The sequence below is a fragment of the Mastomys coucha genome, unplaced genomic scaffold (genome assembly GCF_008632895.1).
Source record: "Mastomys coucha isolate ucsf_1 unplaced genomic scaffold, UCSF_Mcou_1 pScaffold17, whole genome shotgun sequence".
Lineage (NCBI taxonomy): Eukaryota > Metazoa > Chordata > Mammalia > Rodentia > Muridae > Mastomys > Mastomys coucha.
The window spans coordinates 12,269,400-12,293,858 of record NW_022196899.1 but is presented as its reverse complement, the minus strand read 5'-3'; the positions used below and the strand labels follow the sequence as shown (position 1 = coordinate 12,293,858).

Sequence of the window (24,459 nt, the reverse complement as noted above, 5' to 3'; positions counted from 1 at the left end):
ATTTCCTTTTGATTATCCTATGAATCGGCATCCCATGACCCCAGCCCCTTAATTTTTAGGAGATCACACACACACATTCAGTATTTAAGAATGAACATCAAAGCCAGGCACTTTAGCCTGTGCAGGAAGTCCTTCCTTCAAAGAAGGCTGAGGCAGGAGGACCTTTTGAATCCAGAGGCCACAGAGCACCTTGGCCCCAGAGCAGTTAAAGCCTTGTCTCAAACCAAAAGCAAAAAAAAAAAATAACAAAAACAAACAAACAAAACCAAAACCAAATTCATTTATAAGGTACATTTAGTGTGTAAGAGAAGCTTGGGACTCTGTCCTTTACAATATGCCATTTTCCCATAAAGTTTTAGACTATATTTAAATAGACTCAATGTAAGCATGTTGAATGAAGACATATATATCTCCAGGACAATAGAGTCCACATTCTGAGTGAAGCTGAGTGACATAGCTTGAAGAAGAGGTTTCTGTGAGGTCACCAGAGCTGCAATGATTGGGAGAACTCAGAGTTGGTTTAACAGATGAGCAGAAGTCTTGAGGGAGCTGTAGCTTCCAGTCTGTACCAGGCCTGTCCCCAAGACCTTCCCATCTGAACCCTGTGTACAGTTTTAAATGCTTTAAAAGAATTGTTAGCAATGTGAAGCACTTGGACAGAAATCAGCATACATAATGCCAGTCTGGACTCTGCCTCTTCAGTAGCAACATTATAGATCATCTCTGACCCTCAAACAAACGAAAACAAAACCAAAAACCAAAAAAGGAAGGGAATTTGAAACCTGGTGTAGTTTTAAGTGAATGACTCCAGAGTTGAGCGGATGACAGCAATTTTTAAAGAAGACCAAACTGCTCTTATAGAGAAGACTTGGCTGCCCTTTTCCAAACATTTACACAGACTTTAATTTTCTTCAGTGTATTAATATACGAAACAGTGAGTGGCATTCTGTAAACCCTTTGTGTTTGGTAAGGAAGACTCCCATAACTCATTTGAGACTGAAGCTATGTGACCAACTCTTGTTTTACAGCTTGGGACTCTCCCTGAGACACAGCATGCTCCTGTAGGTGAAGAGCTAACTGCAAGCCCTCAGTCATCATCTTTTTCTCATTCAGCTTCTATGAATATTCAACTCAATTTTTGAAAAGCTGCAGGGTGGTTTTTCCAACCTCTTAGTAATTAGCGTCATGAGAGTCCCATGTGAATGTCTCCTCACAGCAGAGCCAATGTCAAGGATTGGTGTTTGCCCATGGAATGGGTTTCAAGTTGGGCCAGTTATTGGTCAGCCATTCCTTCAGTCTCTGCTCCTTCTTTGTCCTTGCATTTCTTTTAAAACAGGACAATTTTCAGGTCAAAAGTATTTTGAATGGGTTGGTGTCATTTGGCTAAGGGTTTATCTATCTTGTTGATTTTCTCAAAAAAAACTAGCTCTTGGCTTGTTGATTATTTGTATCATTCTCTTTGTTTCTGTTTGGTTGATTTCAATTCTGAATTTGACCATTCCCTGCTGTCTACTCCTCTTGGGTATGTTTGCTTCTTTTTGTTCTAGAGCTTTCAGGGGTGAAGTTAAGTTGCTAGTATGTGATCTCTCTGGTTTCTTTATGAAGGCACTTGGTGCTATGAATTTTCTTCTTAGCACAGCTTTCATTGTATCTCATAAGTTTGGGTATGTTGTGCCTTCATTTTCATTGAATCCTAGATAGTCTTTAATTTCTAAAATCTCTTCTTAGATTCATGGTGATCTCCTAATTGTAATCCCTTATAAAATCAGAATAAAAAAACTAGATCACATACTTGTTACACAAAATGACAGAGGATATACATTCCTGCCACGCACACTTGCGTGATGGCGGTATTTGAGGCGAAAACTTCAAGGAAAGTCAGCCTCCTGCCTCCACATTGTTGCCTGGCACCCCAAACTCAGAGGTGGCCCAGATATGTCTTCGTACTTGTGTGCTAGGAACTCACCAAGATATCATATTCTTACAGCTAGCAAGAGAAAATTCGGACATTGCTTTCTGACCTTCACCAATGTTTCCAACTATCCTAGTTTAATGTTTTAAGTACTAGAGAGTAATTGAAAGGTTTCTCTCACTCTAAGACATTAGCTGAAAGTGTTAAGTCGAGATTCTCCTCTGCCTGCCTCTAGCAAGAACCAAAGAATTAGCATAAGAATACCTCAACAGAGAGGGCTCTACCCCTCTTCCTACACCTGGCTTTTAGAAGTCAGATGACCTTAGATGTGGGGGTTGCTTGTCTATGTGACTTCAGTCTAGCACTAGGACTGGAAGAAGAAGGACTTGGACTCACATGCAGGACTAGCACTAGAACTTAGATGGGCTAGGACTTAGATTCATGTATCTCTCGCAGTCCCCCGGGGCCCAGAGCACTTGGGCCCGGGGGATGCAGCACCAGTTCAGAGGAGATAGCTGCTACTTTAGACCCAGTATGTTTCAGATAGCCTCAGAGGTACCTCAACTGTTGAGCTGCTAGATTTTTCATTTCTCTTTTACAATGATTGTAAAACCTCATGCCATTTTTAAAGAAATACACTCAGATTTTACACCACCCGTGTGTAGTCTGTTTGTCAAAGCCGAATCCCGTGCCCACCTGGCCAGAATCCCTTGTCCCGTGGAACAGGGACCCCACGAGAAACCCCTGTCCGTGGCACATTCCCATTCCAGCAGAGTAGAAAGGGGACACCGTGAGGAAATACTGGACCAAAGAAAGACCAAAACCCAGCTGGATATATTCCAAATTCTACATCTCTGTTTGTGACATCAAACCACTCTTCAAATCTCCAAGTCCATTCAACATTGGTGACCACAACACATTCTCTCTCTCATGCTGTTTCTGTTCCCTGTCAGCAGCTTTCTTCATCAGGTATCCCATGACTGGTATCTCCAACATCTTGTGGTCTCCAATAAAATCTAGGCTTCACCTTCACAGCTTCATGTATTAGGCTTTATGCATTCGCCCTAATTAACTGCTGAGGACCCCAACATCAATTACCATCACATTGGGGATTGAATTTCAACTTGGAATATGGGTGATAAAGTTCAATTCAATCTATAGCAGTAGCCAAATGCAGAGGGAGTCCTATCTCATCACTGCATATTGACGGTGAATCAAGGAGCCAAATCTGACTCCTGATTCTGTGTTCCTCACCTTCCAAGGTGGTTCACATTGTCTCAAAAATTTGCCACATATACTTTAAATTCTGTAGTCTTGATATGTTTTTCTGTGTCTCCCAGATTCTCCTAAAAAGATACATGAACACTTTTTCTCCATTTATCATTATTTGCAATAACCATGAGACAGAGTAATCTGAGAATGCCCATAAATGGATGAATAGACTAAGAAAATACTGGTATAAACATAAAAAATATTATGTAACCTATAAAAGTTAGAGAATTCTAACTTTTTTAAATCATGGTGTGCATATTGGATTGGAAGAGTATGCAAGACATTGATCTTTAAGGTGAGACATCCAAAAGAACCAGACCTAAAATACAACTCTATGCATGGCTTTAACTCAGTGGCTATAGGTAGCTGAGAATGCATTTCTTACTCAGTCTCTGTGTTCAATATGAGTCATTACGTTCCTCCCACATTCTAGACTTATGGAAACCCTTCCACAAAGCATGATCTTGATTTGTGAAAACAACACAAACATTGGAGTCCCTTTACTGGGGCATGTCATCATTCCTTGCAGTGTATGCATAGGTCAAGGAAAATCATGTGACTAAGCTTGGCATGTGTGAGTTCCCTCCGGCACAACATCTGATGGGTGTCAAGTCTTCATATTTGTTACTTGCAGACTTACAGAGACTTTAGATAGATGTAGTTTGTATGAATCATTTGTGTAAACATTGCTGTTTATAATCTTGAACAACATTGAAGCCACAAATCCTTCAAGTTGTTCTTCATTTTGCTACAACATAAAAACCTGGATCTCTGAGTGGGTGGCATTGAATATTTTTAAATTTCTTGGCTCAAGTGTCCTCCTCTTTTTTCTCTAAATGCCTAATCTTTGTGTTATTTGTCATTGTCCACAGATGGCTTTAAAAAGAAATTTAGCTAGTCTAAGATGCAACTAGAGATGTATCTAGTGATCTCTCTCTGAGTGTAGCAATGGAAGAAAGGTTATTGATAGACTGTAGGGTGTGGAATCCCTTTAGCCACCATATTCTGGCTGATAGAAAGTAGATCATTTTGTTTCCAGAGAATTAGCGCTGTTTCCAAAAATTAGCTCTCATATGGCTCATTCAGGTAACCTGTACTGAATATGAAAATTAGAATCTTGTTCATACAATTTTATTACATTATAGCTTATGAATCACAGTGGCTATGTGCCAGACTCCTTTCAATCTAAGTAGCCTCTTTGCTCTGCTATTCTAGCTGAGTCTTCATTTGAAGTGTCTCTTCATCTTGGCTCATTTAGCCACACACAGAAGTTGCCCTATGGGAGATAACATCTTATGTTTATTTACTTTATAGAATAATCACTTCTGGGCTCACTGCAAGTGCAAAACATATCAGGAAAGAAAATCACATTTCTGGATGACAAGATTCCTACAATGTTGACACATGCCTCCCTTTCCTTGCTGCAGAGAAAGCAAATTCTTTGATTGAGTTAGAAAGCCTGCCCATGCCCTTTTTCTCTTATTTATTTGTTTGTTTGGTTGGTTGGTTATTCACTTTACAACCCAATGTCACCCCTTTCCCTCCCCTAATTCCAACTTCCCCATCTCTTTTGAGAACGGGCAGCTCCCTCTGGGTGTCAACAAACACACACACACACACACACACACACACACACACACAACACACACACACACATTAATACAACCCACCCACTCCACCACTATACATCAAGTCACTATAGGACTAGGTGAATCCTCTCCCACTGAGGCCAGAGAAGGCTGTCCATTCAGGGGCAGGGGATCCTCGAGCAGGCAAGCATCCGGCTCAGGGACAGCCCCTGCTCTAGTTGTTGGGGTTTCATATCGAGACCAAGCTTCTCATCTGCTGTATGTGCAGGAGGCCTATTTCTGGTCCATGCTTACTCTTTGATTAGTGATTCAGTCTCTGGGAGTCCCCAAGGGTCCAGGATACTTGCTCTTCCTGTGGAATCCCTGTACTGTTCAGGTCCCTCAATCCTTCTCCCAACTCTTCTGTAAGATTCCTCAAGCTCTATCTAATGTTTGGGTATGAACCTCTGTATGTCTTTCCATTGGCTGTGTTGCGCCCAAGGGTCCACGGGAAAACATTGCAGGAATACTAAGTCTCACCTTTGCCTGTTTTGCGGGATCACTTCAACTAGAGAATCTACATTGCGTTCTAAGTGAGCAATGGATTTTTCTCGGTGTTGAATGTCTCGATCGACGTATAATTTTATACTGTTATATTTTTTTTTTCTTGTAACATCAAAGCTGCTATTCCAGGGCCTGCTCCAGCTAGCCCTGCTCCCAGAATGACAGCCCAAGTCAGAGAAATAAGTTCTTTCTTCTGCCTCATGAGGTCTCCCCAACATGCCCTATTAGGTTCTTCAGTACTATGTCTTCTGAATAATAGGTTATACACTGGACTTACTGGACCAGAATACAGAACTCTTATGTAGCAGGGAAACTAAAGAGCTCTCCGTGGACACATGGAGATAGCCCTGTCAAACAGGACCACCAGGCTTGTCCAGGAGGAATGACCCATTTAGAGTGAATGGTGGGTACTGTTCGATTGCAAAGGTGCTCATGTGACTGGGAAACTTTTCTTAGGCAGGTGCCCTGTCTCAATGTGGTCTATAGGGTAAAGGCCTGGTCTTCTTGGAACCATCTGCATGCAGTGTCTTTCTCAGACTCATTATATTTGGATATAAATCCAACAGCTTCATAAAAGGGGGGTCTGTCATTACAGCACAGCCAGCAGGAGTTGGTTAGTTCTGGCTGGGAACCATTTAGAATCTGGAAGGTTCTTAATATCATCGACCAGAGCGGATCTGTTGTCTCTGTTTGGTTTAGAAAAGAATCCAGGGCTGGAAACCCCTGCTGGGGGAAGACCAGGGAATAGCAGTCATTTTAGGGACTGAACTTGGCATAGGTTTTTCCTGTACAGGTTTGGGGTGTGTCAGAATCCGGTTTGGCCCTATGGCTATTGGTTAGGGGTTTACAATGGGTTTTGTCAGGGGTCTGACTGTAAAAATGAGTCCGAGATTGTTTCCTCCCATGATGTAAAGCCTGAGACCTCACGTTTTCCCAGCGTCCCAGCCTTTTTCTTCTTTCCCTCGGATAGTGAACTTAAGTAGGACTTCAGAGCTGCTCCCCTGTGGGGCGACCTTGATTGGCTTTTGACACTTTCCATCCCCGTTTCCTGTGACCGATATCTCACAACCCCAAGGGGCACAACAGAATTGTTCTGGTTACCCACAAGTCATGGTTCTCTTTCCCCCAGGACATATAGAAAAAGTCTCCCATCTACACTTGGGTATGAATCTCGCGCAGTCTCTCGGGTGTTGAGCCATGAGCCATCTGCCAGCCTGCACAGATCAAAGGTTAAGTCTGAGAACCAAGCGGTTCTGAGTGGCTTTTTTGTATTATCCAGTTGGGGCCTGTAACCCATTTCAGACTTTTCAATTGTCGAAGTCAGGTCATAAGGCTGATGTGGGGTTTTGGTCTCTGAACGGAGGCATGGGCTGAGAACAGCAGCGCATGCCAACAGTAAAAATAGCAAGCTTAGGACCAAGTTAATTTTAACTTGAAAGGATGAATGCCCTTCTGAACTTTCCATTCGGGTGGCGGCTGTAAAGTCCAGCAATCTTCTGGGGAGAAGGGATTAGCTGGTCTCATGTGAGTGCAGTGTACCCAGGCTGAGATCCAATCCGGTCTACCTTCACAGCCTCTGGCATTGTTAATAAGACTACCTATGGACCTTTCCAGCGAGGCTCAAATGCTTTCTGGCAAAACCTCTTCACATAGACCCAGTCTCCAGGTTGAAATTTGTGTGATTCTGGAACTTGGCCTGCTTCATAAAGGGCACGCAATTTAGGCCAAACCTGCTCATGAACCATTTAGTTGCTCTGGCCTTAGTTATTAATTCATCTTCTAATTCTGCGATGGAATGTATCTTGCTATATCTTGACTTACCCTGGACACAAACACTAGCTTATTGTCTGACCCTATCATATGTGGGAATCTATACCTGGGTAGGATATCTTCCAGTAACTTCTTAGCCACTACATTTGCAGTCTCTTGTCTTTGTTGGAAAGGCTTCAGTCCATCTGGAGAAGGTATCCACGAACACCAATAAGTCCTGTAGCCATACTTTCCCGGCTGGATTTCTGTAAAATCAACTTTCCAGTAGGCCCCCAGTCTCTTACCTCGCAGATGTGAGCCGGATGTTTGACAGTGTTGTGGGTGTTGTACGAAGTAGCCACGTCGTGACTGGAAACAGAAATAAATCCAAATACTAGGTCTCACAGACTCCCGTCTCAGAAAATCAAACCAGGGCGGGTATGGTAACAAACTGTGTCAAGGCAGATGGGCAGGCACCACCTCTACCCTAGACTCTGGGGGGTGGGGTAGGGGTGTCTGCCCGCTTCCCGCGACCATAGTTGTGTAGTGCTCCGCTATGACTACTTCTGGCTGCATAAACCGTTAACTCGAGGTTTTTTCTGGTGCTGAAATTCAACCAGAAAGAACAGCGTGAACAGAGAGCAACAGACAATATGGAAACACTTGACACTCACCCACACTCGCTCTCCAGATTAGGCTCTGCAGACTACTGATTCCAGGGACCCGCTGGGGGATCCCGTTAGGATGAGCCTCTAAATGTTGTGCCCAAGGGTCCACGGGAAAAACCAAATGAGCCTAAGAATTGCAAAGTTCGCTGTAATTACAAATAAAATAAAATAAAATAAAATAACCCTTTTATTCGAGTCCAGACTTGGATCATCACACACTGTTCACTCACTAAGAGCAAGTGATTGCATGTGACCCCGATCTCAGGAAAAACATGGGTTTATATACAAAATTGGGAATTCTTAGGATGCTTCAGAGTGAGGGGAGGGAAACTCTATAACCATTTGTTAGGAAGCTGGTGGGGGATTAATAGGTGTCTGTTTTGGTGTTATCAGAAACTAATTTTATAGCTGGCCATAACTATCTGTGACCTCTGATTACCTTTTTCTATGATTTAAACGGAGGGAGCTCTAATCCTCTCTGGGTTTGCTATTTCTGAGGTCTCAAGGGCAGGCACCTGGAGAATTTGACCACTTATCAGAGAATGCTGGTGGATGGATCCTGGGTGACACCAAGACTGGGAGGATGTCTCTCCTTAGCACTTGGCTCTACGAGATGTTTTCACTGAGGGGGACTTTTGGGCAGTGCCATTTTAACACTAGTCTAAGTTCTTTCAGAGCTGGGGGGGTATAGGTGGGGGAGGGAGCCCTGTGCTAGCTGCAGCAAGGAGACCAGCTGCCTATGTATTGCACTTGCCTTGGGCGGAGGGAGAAATGGAAAGCTTTCTGCAGGGACAAATATACGAAACACTGGAGTTTCTTAGGTAAGGTTTTTAACCATAGAGTGCTGATATTAGTAATTCAGGGGTCACTACAGCTGCTGGGTGTAGCATCTCAGAGGATGTTTTTGGTAGGTTCCTGTCTACAAGCACAAAAGAATATGATAATAGTGTCAGGGATTGGTTCTTGCCCATGGATTGAGTCTAAATTTGGGGCATTCGTTGGTTGGTCATTCCCTCAACTGCCCCACAATTCATCTTAACTGATACAGCTGTATAATCATCAATAGAAGTTTAGAACACTTCTTTCACCCCTCAGAATTTCCTTATGATCATTAATGGTTCATCCTCAATTTTACTTCACATACCAATAGACTACCAGTCCATCTTCAGCCTCTAGCTTCTCTTTCTAGAAGTTCCATATGAAGGCAAACATGTATCAGGCTTTGAATTAGTTTGGTTTTCCTAATAGTAAGTCTATATGTGGACACATATTTTTGCTTTTTTTGTATAGAGGTATCTTAGAGTGGAATTAGTAGAGCCTATACTTTGTGTATGTAGAATGTTACAAGGGACTGCTATATTCTTTGCAAACAGGCTACACTAATTTACATTGAATATACAGTAGCTCCAACTCTCCCTCATAGTTTTGCACAATTATTCTTTTCTTGGTTTTGCCATTGTCCCCACCAAGTGTGCAGTGGTATCTCATTTTAGTTTTTAATGTTTGTGTTTATATAACAATTGTGTTCCTTATTTAGCAAGATACTTGTTCACATGATAGCCATTGTTATTGTTTCTGTCTTTCGTATGTGCTTCAATGTGTGAGGTTGTAGGTATGGTCATGTGTGTACATGTCCATACGTGTGTGGGTACATGCATATACATGAAGTGTCCATGGGTCAGTCTCAGGTGTCACGTCTTAGGAGCTATCCATCTTGGTTTTTAGGCAGGATCTCTTGCAGGGCCCTAATACTTGCCACTGAAATAAGGCTGATTAGCCAAAAATTACCAAGGATCTGTTTGAGGAAGCTATCATTTCTTCCAAACTGGGATTACAAGTGTGATGGCAGTGGCTTTCCTCATGTGTGCTGCAGATCAAACTCAAGAGCACACATGCCATGGGAAATACTTTACACATTGTGATAATTCCCCAGCCCTTGTTTCTCCCTTAGAATATGAAATAATAGGTTCCATTAACATTTTTCATATATAATCTGTTTGTGTGGATTCTTTCACCCTTTTCTCTCCTTCATGAATACCCTCTAAACTCCTATATATACATACAATAAAAAGTAGGGCCTGATTATAAGAACAAACTTGTGTTTATCTTTCTGAGTCTGGGTCACCTTGCTTAACATAATCATTTCTAGATTCACCCATGTTCCTGCAGTTTTTATTTTTGGTTACAGTGGAGTAAAATTCCATTGTGTAAGTGTACCACACTTTCACCTGCTGTGGGACCCAGGCTTGTTCCAGTTCCTTGCTGTTATGAATACAGCATATTGTCTCGTTATTAGGGTATAGTAAGGATTCTTTGTATATCCACCCTGTACAAATTTTGCAAGTCTTTCCCTGGAGCCATCCTCTGTGTGTACTTCAGTGTAAATAAACTGTTTCTTTCCCATTCGTTCTTTGAAATGGGCATTTTAATTCTGAGAAAGAAGCAGGACTGATTTTTTAAAGGTCTATTAACCACCATTAAATAAGTGCCCTTAAATGCTTGCTGGGTAGCTTTTACAATGGTGGAATGATTCTTCATAATTCCAACAGAGGCTCCTGTTTGCTTAATTAGAGCCCTATTTTCTGGTAGTGCATGAGCCTCTTGGAATCCAGCTACTTTGGGGGAGTGGGGAGGAAATATGTAAGTCACTAGAACTCTCTCATGTTTAATGCTTTCTGTTTAGTAGTACTTGAGACACCTGCCTTCTGGGAGTGCTCTGTAGAAAAATTAATAAAATATTGACTTTGGCATCATTTAATTTTTAAATACAAAATAGTAAGTGTGCCACTTCTTTATTTTAATTTTTTAAAGATAAAGATTCATCTTTTAGCATAGGTTAGCCTTTGCTTCCCCAGTGCTGCCATTACATGCCTGCACAAAATTCTTGCGAGCCTATTTCTTATTCTAGTTCTTACTTCTAACTCTCATGTGTCAAGAGTGTTAATTTTGAGAATAACATCATTGAAGGCTAAAATCCCCAATGTAATTATAGTTTGTGTAAGAAATATATTCTATATACCATGTTTTATTCCCAGAGTCTCCATAAGAAATCAAAATAAAATCATACAGCCCCACCCATGTGACTAGTAAAGAATTAACAACATCAAAATAATGAAGTCCTCTTCAAACCACTATGTGGTTGAATTGCTTGGCCCCACCAATACTTGTACAGCCTTCCTTCAACTGTGAGAGAAAGCCAAGGGTTATAGAGACTTGGAAAAAATTCTATTACAATAGAAAATTTAACAAAAAACAAACCTGAAAGGAATCCCAGAAAATATCTATGCATTCATAGAACAAGAACACAATACAGTTGCATACTATAAACTCAGAGATCTCAAAGGACTATTAGAAACTAGAAACATAGAAGTAAAGTGATTACCAGAATGGATAAGGTCTAGAAAATATTTCAGTAATAGGAATACAAGAGAGAATGATGGAAAATAATGTTATATGGAACAGGTCTGGCCACATCAAAAGCTAGAGTGGGCTGGAATGATAGAATGAGTAATTAGTTCTTGTTAAATCAGGCAAAATGGAAGCAGATGAGTTTAAGACCATTTAGTTAATGATAATGACATAGGTGATGGAATTTGATATTACAAAGTAAGAAGTGGAAAGTCACGGATAAAATAAAAGAGTAGGAAAAAAACTCTACAGGAATTATATTTAAAATATGTCTCAAATAGACTTTTAAAATCTGTACTTCCTCCTCGGAGATCACTATATGTGAGCGTAGTGTGTCTTGCCTTCTGTGTTCCATGATCCAGTGGTAAGTCATAGTATCCCATGCAGTGACTAAAATTCATAGCCAAAGATAAATTTCCTGTAGCCTATGGCAAGATCTAACATTGTTTTTCCATGCTGTGTACCACATGATGAATGTAAAAGACACTCATTTTGCTCCTCTAACACCAGCAACTCTTTATTCCAATATTAACACATGATTTGGGTTATGGTGTTATCAAGCAGATGTAGTACATGATGTAATGATTGGTTTTGATTGTAAATTGTATTGATTTATAATCATCCTGAGAGCATACATTTCCAGAAAAGCGTAAGGAATCGGGAATGTAGGAAGCATCCATCTATGGAAAGGGCTCTCAACCTTAATAAAAGACAAGGGAGCAGGCTGGGTGTCCACATTCTCCTCTCTGCCTTCTGAATATGGACAAGATTTCAATAGCTCCATCACAATCCTGACAGTAAGCCTTCCTAGCCACAATGATCAGTATCCCCTTCCAACTAGAAACCAGAAGAAATTACTTCCTTAAGTTGTTTCTTGTAAAGTCAGGTTGGTCTGAATGAGGCTTTAGTTGCCACCACAGCAAATGTAGAAACCTGTGATTCTGCTGATTTGGGTGCTGTCTTGCAGCAGGGGGACTTTATGTCCTCATTGTCATGGATCATTGTCATAGAATGTCATTTGATTGTTTGACCCTTCATTTACACAGCACTCTTTATTGTATTAAAAACATCTCCTTGTTGCCATTGCTCAGTCTCTCTCAACTAGTCTTCTTATAATTTAGTTTTCACAAAATTCTAATTTCTACTTCTATGTTAAATATTTTTAATCAAATGATTTAATCAAATATAAGAAATGATGAGTTAACGGGATTGACATCTATGCCATGGAGTTCAATCAAATCTCCTCTGTAAAATAAATTAGCAACTGATCATCTCAGAAATTACAAAGTCAGTTGCATGGTTTTCTATTTTTATTAAAGCACTGAAATAACTTTCAGTTATGAATTGATTCAACCTCTTTAGATTGGCTTAGGTTTCTTGGCTCCCATGACTCTCAGCTCTACTGCTCCCTGAGCCACTTCTTTCAGGGTATAATTTACTGAATGAATACACAAAATTTACTTTACACATTAAACCTTCCTTCAAAGGAGCAGTTCATTCTGTACCAAAAACAAACAAAAATCTGACCCCAGTGAGACTTCTCAGGGAAATCCAATACTGATGAGGTCCAGGTTCTTATCCAAGGAAGCACTTGCAAATTTCTTACTTTGTCAAAGCATTATTATAAAGCTATGAATCGTGTTGTCTTAGGCAGGGTTTCCATTCCTGCACAAACATCATGACCAAGAAACAAGAGGGGGAGGAAAGGGTTTATTCAGCTTACACTTCCACACTGCTGTTCATCACCAAAGGAAGTCAGGACTGGAACTCAAGCAGGTCAGGAAGCTGCTGGAGCTGACGCAGAGGTCATGGAGGGATGCTCCTTACTGGCTTGTTTCCCCTGGCTTGCTCAGCCTGTTCTCTTATAGAACTCAAGACTTCTAGCCCAGAAATGGCACCACCTACAAGGGGCCCTACCCCCTTCATCACTAATTGAGGAAGTGCCCCACAGCTGGATCTCATGGAGGCACTTCCCCAACTGAAGTTCCCTTCTCTGTGATAACTCCAGCCTGTGTCAAGTTGGCACGCAAAACCAGCCAGTACAGGTATTAATTTTATAGTACTATGCCGAGTATTATTTAGATCACAGGGTTGCACATACAGACTGATGGCTGAGGTTCCAGCTGGTGCATGGCTTGAAAAATGCATTCTGGGGTGTGAAGATGAATTCAGTCATGTTCTATTGAACTTGCTCATGCTGAGGTGTCTGACCACTCAGCATTACTTATTTGCCTCACACAGAATGCTATTATCAGAAGCACTTAAATTGTGGCCATCTTTGCTGTCAGGACATTACATCTAGTTTAAAGTCAGTTGCCACCCAGATATCACCAAATCTTTTCCACAGGAAAGGCCTTCTCATCAGTACAGATCTTTCTAGAAGAACATGTAAATATCACCGAAGAACAGACTCAAATCAATCAGACAGCCTGGAAAGTGATATGGTTTATTGAGGAATTTTTTTATATATTTGCTATGAAACAGAGATTGTGTGAATACCAGATGTTGATCACATAACACAGGTGGATTTGTAAGATTATGGGACTGGGCAGCAGAGGAAATAAAAGTTAAACATAAGGCACAGTAGAGATTATTTATGGTAATGAATTGCATAATTGTCTAAACAGACTTGGATAATGTTCATTGTAAAAAGGAATTATAGATCATATTCTTGGAGTAAACAGATATTTAGTAGTTTACTTGTTTTTATGAGTCAAAAGTCCGAAAGAATATGTGATACATCCATATTGAAGGACAAAATGACCTATTCCCTAACTGTACAGGTGAGATTCCATGAGATTAAGAAAGGAGGGGAGACACTGTGTTCTTTATCAGAGTTTCTCTCTCTGAGTAAAGCCTTAAAGAGCCAGGATGAAGCAATGGCTCTTCACTTTTAAAATGACAGCCTCCTTCCATGGCTGTCATTTTAATAAAATGACATTTCCCGACTCATTATATATCACCTGGATCCACCCTGAGTCCATAATTTTAGCTATCCTCTGGCCTCAACATCTGCCTTCTATTCTCAGAGTTCAGGTGACATGGGTTTTGATGGTCCTTACTGCAAGGTTTGGATTGATTCTTGGTTCATCCACTTTAGAAATGGCATGACAGTCTTTAGAGAATGGAAAATTCTGTACACCCTTGATACTGATCTTTATAGTCAGGGTATCCCAGGCTAACTTCACCTTAGCAAAGGTATTATTACTAGTGGGCCAGAGGAGCTAGTTTGGGGCCAAGTGTGTCTCTTTAGCAACGATCCCACATCCAATAGAATGATGCTTTTACTTATAGAGAGAAAATGTCTTGTCAAATGAAAACCAGGAGAAAATGTAGTGGCAAGATTGATTGAAACCATCTGAAAATTAAAATCACTTCCAAATGCCATCTTTAAAATTTCTGTTGCATAATAGAATCCAATCAAAATACCATAGGAAAGTAAATGACAACAAATTCTAGTAACTTACACTTCAAACATAGGAAAAGCAACAAAGAATAAATGAAAAAATGGAAAAGGAAAAAAGTAACAGTAATGCAAAATAAGGAAAAAACAAACAATACATGAGAAAAATAATAAAATGTACTGTCTTTGGATATCACTCAGTTGTTTCAGAACCTGAGTTCATCCCCTACAGCCAATGTTTGTTCCAAAAATATCTGAGAGTTGAGGTATGTACAGTCCCAGTAGTGATGGTAACTGAGAAGGAAAATAGATAGATTAGATAGATAGATGGATAGATAGATAGATAGATAGATAGATAGATAGATAGATAGATAGATAGATAGATGGATGGATGGATGGATGGATGGATGGATAGATAGATAGAGTGTGTGTTATACACACACACACACACACACACACACACATATTAAGACATTTGAAGAATAATGTATTAGAATTGTAACTCAAGGAAAAACATGATTCTAGTTGAAGATTCTCAGGTGGCTGAAGCCAACATACTCAACTAAAAGGGAAAAACCTCAGCTCAGTCCAGGTCTCGGGTCTGTGGCTAAAGCTCCCTGTGAAAAGGAAGTAAAGTGGCCTTGCCAAGGATAAGGATGCTGCATGGTCCTTTTCTCTGCTTAGTTTCTTTAACCATTATTTTAAGAATAATATATAGGTTACAGCCATTAATTTCAACCTTATTTGATACTCAACCCTACACAATGCTTCACTGACCTTCTCATTTTTAGTTAGAAAAGCTGTAATGATTGGCTTTTAAGGAACTCATAGTGTCTATGAATAAAGTAGTCAGTTCCCTTTAAGTTATAAATAACGGCCCTCAAAAATCTTCCCAACTACTAAACTTCTAGTGTTAACATCTAAATCCTACCAACAAACCTAGGGTCACGTACATTTCTTCAATGTTATTCTTTAAAGACGATTTTGCAGTTTACAATTGTGGCTCTCATCTGTTTTAAGTTCATTGATATAAAAATGCCTGTCACTCACGCTTTCACAAATAATCACGGCTGTTATAACCCTTGTTGAAAAACTACCCTCTCTCCATTGAGCTGTGTTTGCTAATTGATTCTATTTATGTGTGTACCTCTTGATTTCTTACTCTCCTCTTTTCTATGTAGTTATTCTTCTCATTGATATTTCTATCTCAGTTACTGCAGCATTATGTTCTCATGAAGCCAGGTGGTATAGGTCATCCTATTCTCTTCTCTTTCAAGATTGGATTGACTATTTGGAGTGGGGTTTTTTGTTTGTTTGTTTTTGTTTTTATACAGATACATTCAAAAGTCTATTTGTTGACATTCACAGGATAATTTGTGGGGACCTAAGAATGTTTGCATTTTTTTCCAATCCAGATCTGATCTTTTCTCATATAGACTTTATATATGTTTGTTTGACTTATGTCTAAGTCTGAATTTTTGTAGTAAATTAAAGCATAATATTTTATTTTGCACTAATATAAATGATACTATATTTTTTATTTCAAATATCAGTTATTCATTGAAGGTTCATAAGAAAGTAACTAGTTTTTTAAGGTTCCCTTTTGCATTTTATTGATTTTATTTTATGTATGTGTTTTACCTGCATGTATATACATGTGTCACATGCATATCTGATACCTATATAGGTCATAAGTGGTCAACATATACCCTGGACCTAGAATTACAAATGATTGTGATGGTTTGCCTGACGCAAATTTTATTTCTGTTCATTAGGAACTTCCTAGTTTTCCCTTATCCCAGTAATAATAATCAAAATTATTTGCTTTGCTTATGTGGACTTGGCCAGTTTAGACATGTAGCTCACATACATGATGCCATACAATGTTGTTCTTACAGTAACTGGCTTGTTTCACTTAGCATAATGCTCTTGAGCTTTATCCCTGTTGTCTCATACTGCAATTACCCTCTTTCTATAGGTTAAACACTCTTGCATCAGATTCACATACATATTCTTCACTTTCTTTATTCATCTGTCAGTGTGTATTTAACTTGTTTCTATCTTTTAGCTATTGTGACAAGCCTTCCAATGAACATAGAGGTGCTAATATCTCTTCAGAATTCTGATTTTATTATTTTCAGTAAACAACTGGGATTGTTGGATCATCTGGTAATTGTTTTTTCATCTTGAGGAATCTTAATTTTTTTTTTGCATTTGTAATATTAATATGGAAAGACTTGAATTTTTCCAGTCACAACCAGCAATGGTTGTCTTTTGTTAAGAGAGTGAGTGAAATTTCATAATAACTTGGGTTAAATAAGTTTGTTTATTTGTTTGCTTGCTTGCTTGCTTGCTTTTGTTTGTTTTGTTTTACATTTCTTTGGATTCCTTTCTTCAAATGCATGTTGGCCATTTGTATGTCTTCTTTGGATACGTGCCTGTACAAGTCCCCAGCATATTTTTTAAACAGGCTGTTAATTTGACTTTACATTGTAAGAATTCCTTATACTTTCTGAAGATAAGCTCTGTATCAGATGCATGATTTGTAAATTTTTTCTTCCGTTCTGTTTTTGCTCTTGGATGTGTAGAAGCTTTTTGGTTTTCTGGGCTCTGCTTATTTTTTGTTCTTGTTGCTTGTACTTCTGGTATCAAATCTCTGGAACAAATGCCACGGCGAATCTCAGGAAGTTTTCCTTTGAGTATTGTATTTTCACTTGCAGTTGATATTTTACATGTGAAAGAATCTAGACAGGTATTAGATACTGTCAAACAGGTTTTGGTTTTTTTTTGTTTCTACATATTGATATAACCAAATGATTATTTGCTTTAATCTGTTGATGTAATAACATACAGTAATGATTTTTGAATGTGGAGCCAAGCTTGAAGACTTGGAATTCTACTTGCTCATGATGTCTAGTACTTGTTGAATTTAGTGGACAGTCATCAATTTTTGTGTGGTCTGAAGCATTATTGCCTGTGAGCTTGTTCTGTGTTTTTCTTGTGAAGATGGTTGTACTGTCTTTCCACTTGAAACTACACCTGAAACTCGAAGCCCCAAGTTCAGCTTTTATGATAATTATTTTCATACTTTCCAATAAGTGTTTGGTAAATTGGTTAATAATCAGCTAATAACTTATTAGAATAGTAAAATAGACTGCTTCTAAATACATCAGAATTTACATGCCTTTCTCAATCAATGATTTTATTTGAAAATCTGTGCTTTGCAAAGTGCTAAAGCGAGGCTCATAAATTCAGAGAATTAAGAATATGACAGTTGATGACTGAAGACAGGGAAGAGTCCCCTGATGGGGCATACAATGCCAGAAGATTCTTTATGACGTAATGAGAAGTTGTTCTTCTCTAGTTCTCAGTTTGTTGAATTCTAAGTCTCACTTATGTTCTGTATTTCATCTGTGTCATCTTGCCTGTTCCAAACACCACTAAGTACTAGACACTGCTTTAATTCCACCTTTCAAACTACCATTGACAGAGCCTTCTATGGGTATCAGGAATGTATTGAGTGGCTTGGGATTGAAAGGCATGTGGCTCTCTAAGCCAGTGAACAACTTGTCAGAGTTAAAGACTGCTCACTTCTCTCCTGCAGATTGTCTGCTAGTCTAATCATTCTCCTTACAGAGTCCCGGCTTACCGTTGGGACATCTCCCTGTTTGGTTCCTTTTCTTTTTCTCCTTTCCACTTAATGGGGAAGTATCCAGCTTCTTACCCACTTCCTTGTAAATCACCCACAATCTCTGATATCACAAAGCAGAGATTGTAATCGCAATAATCAAACACACAACTGAAAGCTTCTAAAGTCGCAGAGCCTGTTCCTGAGGCCTGCTTTCTGTGAAGCGTCCTTTTTATTTACTGATCTGAACTTACTAAGTTCATGTGTACCCTAACTCTCAACAACTTCATGTAGCCAGTGATTCAAAGGATGGAAGGGTTCTTCCAAAGCTGGGTACCTCCAGGATGGGTAAAGATAAAGAAGAAGGACTGACAGCAGAACTGGTTACACAGAGAGTGGGTGAACACCCACACTCACAATCAACTGCAAGCAGAACAGCAGGAGAACCAGCTCTACTTCACGGAGCCCCTCTTTTAGACAGTGTGTGTGGCTTAAAAGTTAAAAGTTCGTGCTCTCATTTACTGGTAGAGACTGGGACTCTACATTGTGAACTACACTTACAATTTCACAATGTAAGTTAGATATAGAAAAATGAATGTTTATTTATTCACTTCACAAAAGCCACCATTGTTTCCAAAGGCAGGAATCACTCAGTTTTCAGTGGCAGTAGTTCAGTCCCTTATGGTTTAAAACTTAATCTGATTTGTATGAAAGATAAGTACAATTTTGAGATACCTGTCACCCTCTTCCTTCCTATTCTCCAAGTTCAGTTGTGTGTATGTTCATTTCTTTGGATTCCCTAAGGTTCCAAACTGATTTCCAGAGTGGTTGTACCAGCTTGCAATCCCACTAGCAATGAAGGAGTGTTCCTCTTTCTCTACAACCTCTCCAGCATCTGCTGTCACCTGAGTTTTTTATCCTAGCCATTCTGATTGGTGTGAAGTGGAATCTCAGGGTTGTTTTGAGTTGCATTTCCCTGATGACTAAGGATGTTGAACATTTCTTTAGGTGCTTCTCAGCCATTTGGTATTCTTCAGTTGAGAATTCTTTTTTTTAGCTCTGTATCCTATTATTTAATAGTGTTATTTGTTTCTCTGGAGTCTAACTTCTTGAGTTTTTTATATATACTGGATGTTAGCCCTCTTTCAGATATAGGATTGGTAAAGATCTTTTCCCAATTTGTTGGTTCCTCCTTGGCAATATCATTGAATGCCACTTTCCATCGACGCATCAAATACTAAAGTGTCCCAACACCAACCTATTTCTAGCCGAAGTAATACACAGGTATTCATATTTCCTTACGGCTGCCTAGACTCGAGGTATACATGAGATTGGCTGCACCATTTCTTCACTTTATATTTCAAATCTCTTGTCTTAGTGATCAGAAATTGTTTAAAGGTTTGAGGCAGCTTCACCCAGAAGAAATCCATGAGCAGAGTGTTTTAAGAATTCAGTTCTAACATCAAAACGATTATCCATCATGATCAAGTAGGCTTCATCCCAGGGCTTCCACATTGGTGTTCATCATCAAAGAGACTCAGGACAGGAACTCACACAGGACAGCAGCCTGGAGGCAGGGGCTGATGCAAAAGCCATGGATGAATGCTGCTTCCTTCCCCTGGCTTGCTCAGCTTGATTTCTTATAGAACCCAGAACTACCAGCCCAGGGATGGCACCACCCACAATGACCCCTCTCACTCTTGATCACTAATTGAGAAAATGCCTTACATCTGGATCTCATGGAGGCATTTCCTCAAGGGAGGCTCCTTTCTCTTAACGTCAGCTTGTGTCAAGTTGACACACAAATCCAGCCAGGACAGTATGTATGTACACACACACACACATACACACACACACACACACACACACACACACACAGAGAGAGAGAGAGAGAGAGAGAGAGAGAAGTCTCAAGGAGATGCTTGGATCCCCTGGATCTAGAACTCTGGATCTAGAACTCTGGATGGCTATGAGCCACTGTATGGGTTATGGAAACTTAATCTGAGTCCGATGCTAGCGCAGCAAGTGCTCTTAACTACTGAGCCATCTTTTCCGCCCAAATAGTAGTAGCCAAATATTTTAGTCTCTGTACTCAACTATAGGTATAACATAAAGGTGAACTTCAAATATTGTGTTTGACTTTAAATTAAAAAAAGACAAGGCTTAAACGTCTTGTACGATGTATTTGTATTATTCTCCAATATTTATTTTCAGATAATTTTGAACTTGAAATTTTTGTATATAGATCTTAAGATGTGCCCAAGCACCTATGGAAGAATTCCCAAGTGCCGATGAAATTGTGTGTACACAATTGCGACTTGGATTTGATCTTTGAGACTTAAAAATCTCAAGCCAGTATGGTTGCTATGTTTTTTTTTTATTATCTTAAATATCAATTGAAGAATATATGTACTATTAAAGTGAGATCGAGAAATAATGTGAACTGTCTGCTTTTAAACTCCATCTCAGAATGTCAGGCCCAGGTCCACTCTAACCTGGCCTGAATTAGAATTTTAATAGCCACAAGTGGCACTGAGCATCCTACGTCCTCACTCAGCAGGGAGCAGGGAGTAATTCATGCTCAAAGTCGTGGAGCATGAGTAAGAAAGATAGAAGTAGCTGCCCTCTGCTATGTGTCAATAGGCCTTTCTGGATCACTATGGTGATATCTTCCCTCCCTACACAATTTTACAATATACTGATAACTATAGAGCCTGTGATCTGCCCCGAGTGGGTAGTCTGTCTTCTTTTCCTGTCACTGTGTACAGTTGTGACAAGGTGCTTAACAATCTTCAGCTTACTGCTGCCAGAATAAATAGTTACGAGAAATGATGACCCTGCTAGGTCTCTAACAATAAAATGGAATCCTAGTGTGGCTCACTAATTCTGAACAATGCTAATATTGACTTAGATTCCTGCCTCCCATCATCGCTCCTGTGGAAGCCTTACGAAGACTACAGCTTTTTGTTAAATGACAGCAAAGAAGATGACATTCGCTGTACTAAATTAGAATATGACAAAAGGCCTTACTAAATCTTTTTCATACTGTTACATTAAACCAGACACGGTAAAAGGAGATCAAGGAAATAATATAGTATTTTCAAAGGAAATGCTGTGAAGAAGAATGCTTACAAACTTCAAATGCTTCTGGACCAGTAGAGAACAACTTCCAACCCTAGGTCCTGCTCTCCACTCCTGTGTATGATCTATTCTCATGTAATATTTGAGGGAAACTTGTTGGGCGGGATGCTTCAGTGGGTAAAGTGTTGGCCCAACAAGCATGAGACCTGAGTTTGGAAACCCACACCCGTGTAAAAACCTGAGCATGGTGGCTTCTATCTGAACACAAGACCTGAATGCGTGGTGTGTGAGGATGGATGCCTCACACCCTCGAAATTACTGGCAAGCTAGTCTAGCCAGTCAGAAATCTCTGGGCTCAAGGATAGACGTTATTTCAAACATGTGGTGGCAAGTAGAAGAAAAAGGTACCCAAATTGAGTCATGACTGTCTGGGCAAGTGCACACACAAATTGGATATGAAGTCAATGGGTGCAATGTTTTTTGGGGGGGGTTTATTACCTTACATTTCATAAAATTTTAAAAATCAGTCTTTGATGCTAATGATGGTGTTCAAGAAAATACAAAGTTATCCAGGTGTTGGTACTATCTCCCTGTGATTGCAGTACAGATATCAGAAAGCAGCGATAAGACCACACTGAGTTCGACCAGCCCCTGTCTCAAACATAATTTTTAAAAATTTGAAAGAGAGAATAAGGAAAAGGTATGAAATATAACATCCATGCTTTTCTCCAGCGTGACTTCTTTTCATGTGTCTGTGCATATGTGTCTAAACAGTGGCATGCACGTTACATTGCCTATAAAATAAATTGCCTTTCAAATAGGGAAAGCAAAATCTTCCCTTGATTTTTTTCTTATCACAATTCAGATTTTATTTTGATTCTATGCCCCAGCAACACACACACACACACACACACACGCTGGCAAGATCTGCTGTTTCTATTCTGTTTAAGTCTACTGTCTGTGTGTGTGTAAGGAAACTAAGAATTCATACAGTGAATACAGCTACCCTTGCTAAGATGGCCATACTCTTGACCTTTGATTAGATCTCAGCTAGTCATATTTGTGATTAATCAAAGCATATAGTCTCACAGGTGGATCAAAGAACCAAAAAAATTTTGAATATTTGTTTTGAACCCTTCCAGAATAAAAAAGAAAAAAACAAAGGATTGTTCTGTTTGCCTTATTTTTATCTTGTCAGATTGCATTCACCAGATAAGTGACTAAAAGAAATTTTGAAATTCAAGTTTGCTAATATCAGAGATCAAACAAGTAGGAGGTGTTTAAGTCATAGAATTTAAAGAATGCTTCACATGTTTAAAAGTTACTTTACGAGTAATACCTAACAAAGAATCCTATTCATATTCATTATTTCAGTAAAATTATTTATAAAATGATAACAAAATATAAAAGTCAGGCAATCCATGCGGAGGCCCTGTGGCTTCCTTCTTCTCTGTGTGGTGCAAGGAATCAATTTCAGAGACTCACGCACACAAGCCAAGCAAGCTCTTTAGTTCTTAGCTGTACCCTAAGTGCTATTCAGGCATTTTTATTGTCTTCAACAAAAAGATTTCTCAAGTTAATTTATTGTCACTCTTCTGACTATGTAATTCCAGCCTGATTGACAGCGGGTAAACTTCGGCAGCTAAACTCTACGACATCTAACAGCCAGAGCACGGCCAGAGCTCTCGCATTTGCACTGAACTGCAGTTACTGTGTTCCTTCAGCTCACTCGGAGAGTTGCGTGGTGGGGATGTTTTAATTGGGTTTATGGATTGACTAATTTTCCTAGGTAGTTGAAAGCATAGCCGAGAGGTTCCCCAGCTTATGAAAGTCCTTAAGCAGACGCACACCTTTAGGCAAATGGCTTACCATCTGAGACACAAGAGGTCCTTTGGCTATAAAAAAAGGAAAAAATACACTAAAGCTTCCAAGGGGGCATCATTTTCTATAAACACTTCGATCAACTAAATGAATAGAAAACACGCACAGTGAATTGTACGACTTCAAACCTCCATGTAATGTAGAAAGTGCGGTAAGCTACTTTGAAAACCTTCACGTTCCATAGTGCACCATTTCCCTCATGCTGCATCACACAAAAATGTAATAGAGTCTTATTAAGATTGAGTGAACCCATGCCTTATATTTTTTGGGAATATGTGTTTCTAAATACATTTGGGTTTAAATGAGTGAGTCCACATAACTAAGCATCCCACGCTACTATGAAGTAAAATCATCAGCAATTGCAATACATTGTTTGTAAGTAGTTTACTTCTATCCTAAATTAGACCTGTTCCATAGTACCTTGGTTAGTTTGCTTTCTGTTGCTGGGATAAAAACTAACCAAAACCAACTTGGCTGAGAAGGAGTTATTCGGCTTATTATTCCATGCCATAGTGCATTCAGGTGTATCAGGGCAGGAATCCAGGTAGGAACTGAAGCAGAGACCATAGCTTGCCCCCATCCCTCTGTCTAGGGTTTAAATTCAGCCAATTGTCTTACAACATCCAAGAACGCTTACCTAGAGGTAACACAGTCCATAGTGGGATAGGCCCTCTACCATCACCTATCAATTAAGAAAACACCCCACAGGTAATTTTATGGCTTCCTCTTCCCGGGTGTGTCAAGTTGGCAATCCAGATCTGCCATCCTACTTGCCAAATACATACCCATGAAGCATAAATATTACTTAAAAATAAATTGGGTGAAGATTACTAGAGAAAGCTTAGAGATTAAGAACACTTGTGCTCTTTCAAAGGACCATGGTTGAATTCCCAGTACTCACATGCTGGCTCCCAAACCTTAACTCTATTTCCAGGATAAACTAATGCCATCTTTTTATCTCCTTAGTCACTTGGTATACAAACATATATCCAGGCAAAACAACCATATTCATACAATAAAAATTATATAAATAAATGAACCGAGTCTAGTTCTTATTAGATTTAGTAGGTAACATTTATAGAATGACTTGTAAAAGAGCAAAACATCAGACTGTGGCTTTTTAAAAAAAAAAAAAATTCAGCATTTTTGAAAATGACAATTTTTCAAATAAATTCTAAGGGTTGATGTGGTTACCCTATTGGTTCTCTTAGCCACAGACACTTCGGGTGATACTCTGATGGAAAACTGAGCATGTGTTAAATACTGAGACTTTGTCTCAGCTCTCAAGCAGCTGTTGAATCCTTATAAGGAAAGAAAAAAAAAAG

At 39.5% G+C, this 24,459-nt stretch overlaps 1 protein-coding gene across 3 annotated transcripts in view; it reads left to right on the top strand.

Annotated features, from left to right (window-relative positions):
* The window catches only part of LOC116094973 (25-hydroxycholesterol 7-alpha-hydroxylase), a 159,890-nt gene that overhangs the window by 105,718 nt on the left and 29,713 nt on the right, over positions 1-24,459 (top strand). The window lies entirely within an intron of this gene.